The sequence below is a fragment of the Nannospalax galili genome, unplaced genomic scaffold (assembly GCF_000622305.1).
Source record: "Nannospalax galili isolate Female #2095 unplaced genomic scaffold, S.galili_v1.0 scaffold281, whole genome shotgun sequence".
NCBI classification, from domain to species: domain Eukaryota; kingdom Metazoa; phylum Chordata; class Mammalia; order Rodentia; family Spalacidae; genus Nannospalax; species Nannospalax galili.
Window position 1 is genome coordinate 7,835,169 of NW_008349068.1, and position 8,805 is coordinate 7,843,973.

Below are 8,805 nucleotides of genomic sequence, written 5' to 3' on the forward strand. Positions count from 1 at the left end.
CAGCCCCTAATCCTACCTGCTTCCCCCTCCCTGATTTCTCCCCCAAACATTCCCCCCTTCCACACCCTAAAGCCCCCATATATAAAGTCTCAGCTCACAACCCCTGGGCTGATATCTTTCCCTGATATCTTTCCCTGACTTCCTTCCCTTCCCTGACATCCTTCCCTTCCCTGACATCTTTCCCTTCCCTTCCCTGACATCTTTCCCTTCCTTTCCCTGACATCTTTCCCTCCCCTGCCCTTCCCTGACATCTTTCCCTTCCCTTCCCTGACATCCTTCCCTTCCCTTCCCTGACATCTTTCCCTTCCTTTCCCTGACATCTTTCCCTCCCCTGCCCTTCCCTGACATCTTTCCCTTCCCTTCCCTGACATCCTTCCCTTCCCTTCCCTGACATCTTTCCCTTCCTTTCCCTGACATCTTTCCCTCCCCTGCCCTTCCCTGACATCTTTCCCTTCCCTTCCCTGACATCCTTCCCTTCCCTTCCCTGACATCTTTCCCTTCCTTTCCCTGACATCTTTCCCTCCCCTGCCCTTCCCTGACATCTTTCCCTTCCCTTCCCTGACATCCTTCCCTTCCCTTCCCTGACATCTTTCCCTTCCCTGCGGGAAAGGTGCCCCGTGCGAAATAAATCTGTGTCCCGCTGAGAATTCCATCTGTGCCTTGGTGCCTCATCCATCCGCTCATGCTCTCCACCACTCACTCTCTCCAACATTTTTATCTATCAGAGACTGGTCAGGCTTTTTCTGTAATACTGTTGGCAAATACCACGTGTTTCAATGTTCTTTATGAACCTGATTGAAATGCCAGCTTTTGAAGCCAAGTCTGGTTATACATCCATATATAAACCCAGTCAGTAATTCAAGCCTGACATGGAGATTCAGGTCAGTAATCCCTGAACTCAGAAGACTGAGGCAGGAGAATCATGAATTCAAGGACAGCTTAGACTACATAATATAATGAGAAATTGTCTGAAAGAAAAAGTTTATATTATGTCTCCATTTGTTTGTTTTGTTTTAGGCAGGGTCATACTATGCAGCTCTGGCTAGCCTGGAACTCACTATGTAGACCAGAGTAGCTTGGAACTCCTAGAGATCCACCTGCTTCTGCCTCCACAGTCCAGAGTACTGGGATTAAAGGTGTGGCCACCACACCCAGCCCATTGTTTACATTTTAATGCAAAAGTGTTTTTTATTTTTATTTATTTATTTTTTGGTGTGTGGTCTTTTTGAGACAGGCCTCCCTGTAGCTGGCCTGGAACTCACTATGTAGACCAGGCGGGCCTTGATGCCTGTCTCCCAAGTGCTGGGACTAAAGGCATGCACCACCACTCCCAGCCTGTGTTCTTTGTTTTTAAAATTAGCTGTCCAGGGACTCCTCCAACTCCCACTTCCCTCTCCAATTCATCAGAACTCCTTCCATTCTTCAATCAAGACAATAAAGTATTTTCCTGCTCCACACTCTCTCCTTAAGTATTTGCTTATCTGTTGACTCCTCCCATACTCCTTGCTACTTTTCTTAAAGTGGTGTGGTGATTTTTTTTTGCAAACTCCGACCTATAACATCCCATAGATTCATTTTTGAGCAATCTTTTCTTCTCAGACTTTTTGTCCCAGCGTCATATGTTGAATTATTGTCTCTACCAGTTTGGGCAGCTATAATAAAATAATGCTATAAATTGGGTGGCCTAATAACCTTTGTATTAGACTAGGTATATATAATAAATATGTCATTTGTTTCTCTAAACTCTAGAGGTTAAGAAGTCCAAGATCAAGGTTATCAGCAGACTCAGTGTTCTATGAGGGCCCTTTATAGAAGCAATCTTCCCTTTGTGATAAAATGTGGTCAATGCCTCTAAGGTCTCCTATAAAGACCCCAATTCCATCCATAGAGGCTCTGCTCTCTCTAGTCATTTGTTAAAGCCTGGCATTCCTGATGCCCTAGAGTGTCAGAATTTTGCGACAAGTGAATATTGAAGGGTGACATAAACAGGTAAATGGCAATAACCTATCTTTTCTCTCATTTTAAATACTACCTGTCTTATATACATTCCCATACATTTCAAAACACAGATTTGATAGATTTTCTGTTCTATTCATTTGCTTGTCCATTTACGCCTTCAGCTTGTGTTTTTGGGAGTGTGTATTTGTACAGATTGACATAGATTGTGGAGGAGACCAGAACAAATAAATATAGGTCAGCTGTTGATAATGCAATGAAAATAAGTATTGCATCTACTCATAAGTGAATTACCTACTGTTTGCACTTTGATCCTGGAAGGAGAATGGATAATAGAGAGAAGACTAGAAGAGAAAAACGTGGTAATACCAATACACCAAAGAAGATGAAGTGAGCACAAAGTGCTCTAGTCAATGATGTCAACGGAACCATGTACTCACTAATATTAGAAGTACATCTTGGATTTTCAACTGTAAAATGGAATATCATAAGGAATTGTTATGAGGATAAGTATTGCAAAAGGTCTGGCTCATGGCAAACACTTATTCTTAAAACATTTTCCCCTTAACCTCATCTTATTTTTGGTAAAGATTTCTATAGTTTAACTACCAGTTTCTCTTTTATTAACATTTTCTCTGTGTGTGTGTGTGTGTGTGTGTGTGTACATGCCAAATAACCCATGTGGAAGTCAGATGACAACTTGTAGGTGCTGGTTCTCTCCTTTTACCATATGGGTTTTGGATATCAAACTCAGGTCATCAGGCTTGGCAGCAAGTGTTATCTTGCCAGCCCAACAACCTGTTTTTCAAAATAGTTTCAGAACATAGAGTCTGGATTTGGGGTTCATGCTTGAGAGTGTTGAAGAGATGAGAAAAACTTCACAATTCTGTGAAAATTAGTGAGAAAACAACCCACTCCTGCCTGAGTAACCAAGCCCAAGTCTTCCTGGTCCTAGGGACTTTTGGCACAAAAGCACAACTCTCATCTCAAAGGGGTAAGTGGTAGTTTATTCTAGAGCCAAATATGAGTGACCATGTCCCTGGAACACAGATTCAGGTTTCCCCAAATTCCATGTTCCAGCGTGGAAGCAGTTTCATGAAGTTTTTATAGTAACAAAGCAAAGAAAAGTCATAAGTCAAGACACTTTTCAAATACATTGGTAGAAGCATTATATAGTCAGATACAGCAAAAGCGAAGTCTCAGCTATAGGACTTGAGACGTTGTCTGATGGCCTTGCTAGCCTTTTGGTTGGTGGGAACTAGGGATTTGCTAAGTCAATACAATTCCTAAAAGTTTTTATCTGTTACTCACAAGATGTTAAGTCAGAAACAGAGGTGAGCAAAGAGTGCCTATTTAGGGACTAAAGATGGCCCAAGATAAATTGTAAATAAGCGCTGGACAAGTAACATTCCAAAGCTCCACAGTCATCGAAGTGCTGGTCAGCCTTGCAGGAAGTTCAGTCCAGGATATAGAATTTTTCTGAGAACTTTACTTCACAGGACTTGAAAGTTTTCACATGTAGTTGAAGAAAGAATGAAAGAAAATGAAACTTTAATGATGAACATTGGGCATAAAGAGAGGCAGTTGGGAAAAAATAATGTACACCCTGGGTCTCGGGGCCTGGGGCACACCAGCTCCCAAGAGATTGAATGTGTCTGATGGACCATATAAGGGACCTTGTCATACGAGATGAAAAGATGAATATAGTTAGCTGATCATAGGTGCTTCTATATTGATCTCAATGGTGGCAATGGGGAGTCCTAGCACAAGGACCTAGACATGACTCTGGACCTCTTCATCTCATTAAGAATCTTGATGCATTTATATTGATCTCAAAGTTCATCACTCAGAACTTGGCAAGTGAGAGGGATAATAACTGGGAAACCAAGAAGCCTTGGACATCAGCAGGGTGGAATTGGTCCGGCCACTTACACATCAGTAGGGCAGGGCCAAGCCAGTCTGGTCACCCACATGCACAGGTGGAACCCCTCTGGCCTGACCACCCACATGCACCTGCAGACCTGTGTTAGCATGGCAACCTATGTGCACAGGCAGGGCAGAGCCAACCAGTCTGGCTGCTCATACACATCAGCAGAGCTGAGCCAGCATGACTACCCATGTGCAACAGGGAGGTGAAGCTGAGCTGGACTGCCCACCCATGTTCCCCCCGTGGTACCTATGGTCAGCTGACCATAAAGACCATAATCATTATCCAGTGGCTGTCAAGACCTGACGACAGTCCTTGACAACATTAGGAATCTGAGAAGGCTATAGATTTCAGAAAATAAACAAGAGGACATTTGTGTAAAGCTGTCAGGTGAAGCTACAAAACATCCAACTGCTACTAACAGAATCTTGGCTCTGAGGTCTATGAGCTAATTGCTGCCTGTTGTGAGGGCTTAGCTTTTGCTTTTGCCCACAGTGAAACCCTGAGGGGAATTAGCCTGTTGGAGAATGCCTTGGTGCACAGTGGGATCATTATGCTGGGTGAAGATTGGGAACAGCCAAAGTGTAACCTGCATGCAAGGGTGGTGAAAAACTAACTTTGATGAAGAAAACCAAGTGTTTCCAATCATTGAAAAACAGAGAAATCCACACTTGACATTCCTAACAGTGTGTAAGAGAAAAAGAATTTAGGAGTGAAAATCCCATTCCAAGAAACCTGGGTATATCTTGACCTAAAACCAAGTACAAAGGAAGGGAGTGGGCCCTTACATTGGTGTACCTGAGTGTAAGAATTATAGATCATTGATACAGATCACATTCTGATGAGATATGATTTCTTTGGCATCCAGCTCAGACATATTGTGTATGATGAATGGGGTTTTCACATGCAAATAGAAGACACAAAGTCAGGGGTAGGGGTGGGAGATGCAGGGTGAGGGTGGAGATGGGGGAGGAGGTCTGAATATAACCAAAATTCATTGTGTGAAATTCTTGAATCAGTAAAATTTCTCTTAAACTTAAAAAAAGAGAGAAGATGAAGAGCTTTTGGGAGCTGCTGCCATGGTGTACATGCTTAAGCTCGGTATCCCAGGGCAATGCTTGTTACCAATGCTCTTGAAGAAACAGCGCCAAAGCTTGCAGAACATGGGAGAGGTGTTCTGCCGTCATCCCAGCTTCCTGGGTTCTGGCTGCTTGCCTGAAGTTGCATACAAGCTGTATTTAAATCCAAGCTTCAGGTCAACTAGAGGCTACAAACCAAGGATAAATGGCCTTCAATTCACTAAGGCTACTTACTAGGCAGAAAGCAGCAAGAAATACGAAGGATATTCTTGGAGTACTCTTCTGAGTTCTCAAGGAAAGATACAGGCCCTTATGCAAAATGCTTGGAACTAGGGATGGTTTCAGATTTCAAATTTGGGAATATTTGATGTACATTTGAGATATCTTGGGAATGGGAACTAAGTTTAAACACAGAATTCACTTATGTTTTATATACCCCTTATACATAGACTGAAGTTAATTTTACGCAACATTTTTAGTGTACTCGCATTTTGACTGTGACCTATCAAGAAACTAGGTATGGGAGCTGGAGAGATGGCTCAGCAGTTAAGAGCACTGGCTGCTCTTGCAGAGGATCCAGGTTTGGTTCCTAGCACCCACATGACAGCTAACAAACTTTCCTAACTCCAGTTCCACGGGATCCAATGCCCTTTTCTGACCCCTGTGGGCATTGCACGACATGGGTGCAGTTACATATGTGCAGGCAATAAACTTATACAAATAAAATAAAAATAATAAATTTTTTTTTTCCTGAAAGAAACCAAATGTGGAACTTTCCACTTGTTATAGCATGTTGGCACTGAAAACATGCCTGTTGTTAGAACATTTTTGTTGGAGGATTTTCAAATGAGGGATATTCAGTCTATTACGATTTTCTTCTTCTTGTTTTTAAACAGCGTCTCCCTAGCCCTCAGTCAGCCTAGTACTCACTATGTAGAGAAGGCTGGCCTCCATCTCACAGAGACCTGCCTGCCTCTGCCTCCAGAGTGCTGGGATTAAAGGCATGCTCCATGCCTGGCTTCATGATAATTTCCTTGTAAGAATTGTCTCCCCAGAGGGATATGATGGTCTCTGAGTATTATGTGCATTATGAGGTTTCACTTACCTACTACTTCTCATAAGATATGGGCTGTCTATGCTATATAGTATGCCATGTTGGCAGCTAATGAAAGTTAAAGCAAAATGTTAACTTCTTAGGTAGTCAGAGTTGATAAACAATGTCTTCTCTCTCTCTCTTTCTCTCTCTCTCTCTCTCTCTCTCTCTCTCTCTCACACACACACACGCAAACACACATACACACACATCAGTGAGAAAGAGTGAGAGACTTTGTTCTGCTCCAATGCATTTCTTTAGACAATATCTTTTGATGAGCATACTACTGTAAGATTAAAACTGGATTTAACATCCTTGGAGTTTTAATAATTGAATTGCAATGAGGAAAACTAGTGTTTATATTTCTTTTTTTATTACCTTTGAACATTCTTCCTACAGCAGATGTAATTCTTGGTCCCATGGTCAAGTGTTCATTACTCCATTAAGTTCATAGCTCATTTTTATGACCAGGATTCTAGAATTTAAATGAGGATGCAGTGAAGGGGTAAATTCAAGCGTCTTTATTTTTTTATTTAGCTCTTAAAAGGCAGAAATAGCATAGTATTTCATTCTGAACTTTGATTACAAATAATATACTTATTGGCAAGTAAAGACACTAAAACAATAGCAAGTTTTGGTTTTCTATCTAGAATCAATATTCATTGGGAGTAGTAAACTGGGTTTCTCTTATTGGGATCTATGGAACTGGAATTAATTACTTCAACTTTGTTTCAAGCAAGTATTTTATTCAAGGTGACCACTCTTCTGAATGAACCTTAACCTGTTTGGCCACACACATTTTTTGGCAGATAGTAGCAACTGTGGAAAAGTTTGAGATGGTTAGAAGCTATCTTTTTCCCCAAAATTTGAAGAACATTTCTAAGAAAACAAGTTTCAAACATTCGTCATTTATCTGGCATTTACAAACCATACATAAGCAAGCACAAGCACAAAACAATTCATTTAAGTTTTTTTTGTTTTTGTTTTTTTTTTAAACCCTCTTTCTGTCTTTGTCCTCTTAATAAGTGCTTTGGTGACGTTTGGGTAAAAGTACATTTGCAGCTGACTCAAAAATATTCCAGAGTCTAGATTCTATTATTATTTGTCTGAATGTGTATTGCATAGGATGTGTACATGTTCATGTGTGTGGAGACCAGAGGTCAATGTTAGGTGTCTTCACTCTAAATGAATATTTTCTCTTTCCTTTGTTTCTTTGCTTCTCTCTCTCTCTCTCTCTCTCTCTCTCTCTCTCTCTCTCTCTGCTTGTTTTTATTGTTTGAGACAGGGTCTCACAATGTAGTGCTGGCTGGCGTGGAACTCCCTATGGAAACCAGGCTTGTCTCAAACTCACAGAGATACACCTGCCTCTGCTTCCTGAGTGCTGGGATTAAAAGCAAGTGCCACCATGCCTGGCCCTCCCTCCCTCCCTCCCTCCCTCCGCTTGAACTCTTCTTTCCTTCCTTTCTTTTCTTTATCCTCATCTTCTTTTAAAAAGATTTATATACATATATTTTTTTAATGGTCTTTTTGAGACAGGGTCTCCTTTTAGCCCCAGTTGGTCTGTATTTGTTTATATTTTATGAGGATGAATGTTCAGTCTGTAGGTATGTAAGGGTGCCTATGGTCTGCAATGCCTGTGGAGGCCAGAAGAAGGTGTAGAATTCCCTGGAACTGAAGTTAGGGACAGCTGTTAGCTGTCACATGGGTGCTGGAAACTGAACCCTGGTCCTCTGCAAGAGCAGCCAGTTAACTGCTGAGCGGTCTCTTAGGCCTCTGTCTTCTTTTTGTGAAACAAGTTTTCACTATACATCCCAGGCTGACTTTGAATTTACTATGTTGCCCAGACTAGCCTTGAGCATGCAGCAATCCTCCTTCCTCAACTTCCCACTTACTGAGTTATAGATATGTTCCACCACACCCTGGCTAGTATTTAGTAAAAAAATATCAATGATTAATTATTTACTATTATTTATTATTGACATCCAGGGATGCTGTGATATTAAGCAATTTGATGATTATGGTAGAGTTATTATTTCATTTTTTGTTAGTAGGAAAAAAATAATGTTTTTTATTTATTTTATTTTCATTTTTTGGTCTTTTTGAGACAGGGTTTCCCTGTAGCTCTAGCTGGCCTGGAACTCACTATGTAGAACAGGCTGGCCTTGAAATAAAGATCCACCTGCCTCTGCCTCCTGAGTGCTGGCACTAAAGGTGTGTGCCACCACGCCCAGCAATAATAATTTTTAAAAATATCTCATTCTGCCGGGCATGGTGGTGCATGCCTTTAGTCCCAGCACTGGGAGGCAGAGGCAGGGGGATCTCTGTGAGTTCAAGGCCAGCCTGTTCTACATAGTGAGTTCCAGGCCAGCTGGGGCTACAGGGAGACCCTGTTTCAAAAAGACCAAAATAAAAAAATTAAAAAAAAAATCTCATTCTAAGAATTATTTCTCCAGAATAAAAATAATGTATGTGACCAAGAATATGAGGTAAAAGCCAGGCATGATTACACACGCCTTTAATCCTAGCACTCAAGAGGCAGAGCCTGTGGGATGTCTGGGAGTTTGAGGCCAGTCCCGTCTGTATAGTGAGTTCCAGGCCAGCCAGGGTTATGGAGTGAGATCCTGTCTCAAAAAGCAAAAACCAGTACTTGTTTCAGTAGGATGTACACTAAAATTGGAATGATACAGAGAAGATTAGCATGGCCCGTGTGCAAGGATGACACACAAATTCAGAAAACATTCCTTATGACC

General features: G+C 41.6%; 1 non-coding gene across 1 annotated transcript; it reads left to right on the forward strand.

Moving 5' to 3' along the window:
* Positions 1 to 8,698: 8,698 nt before the first annotated feature.
* LOC115072555 lies at positions 8,699 to 8,805 on the forward strand. The gene has a single exon (XR_003851603.1). It is a non-coding gene; the product is annotated as a U6 spliceosomal RNA (small nuclear RNA).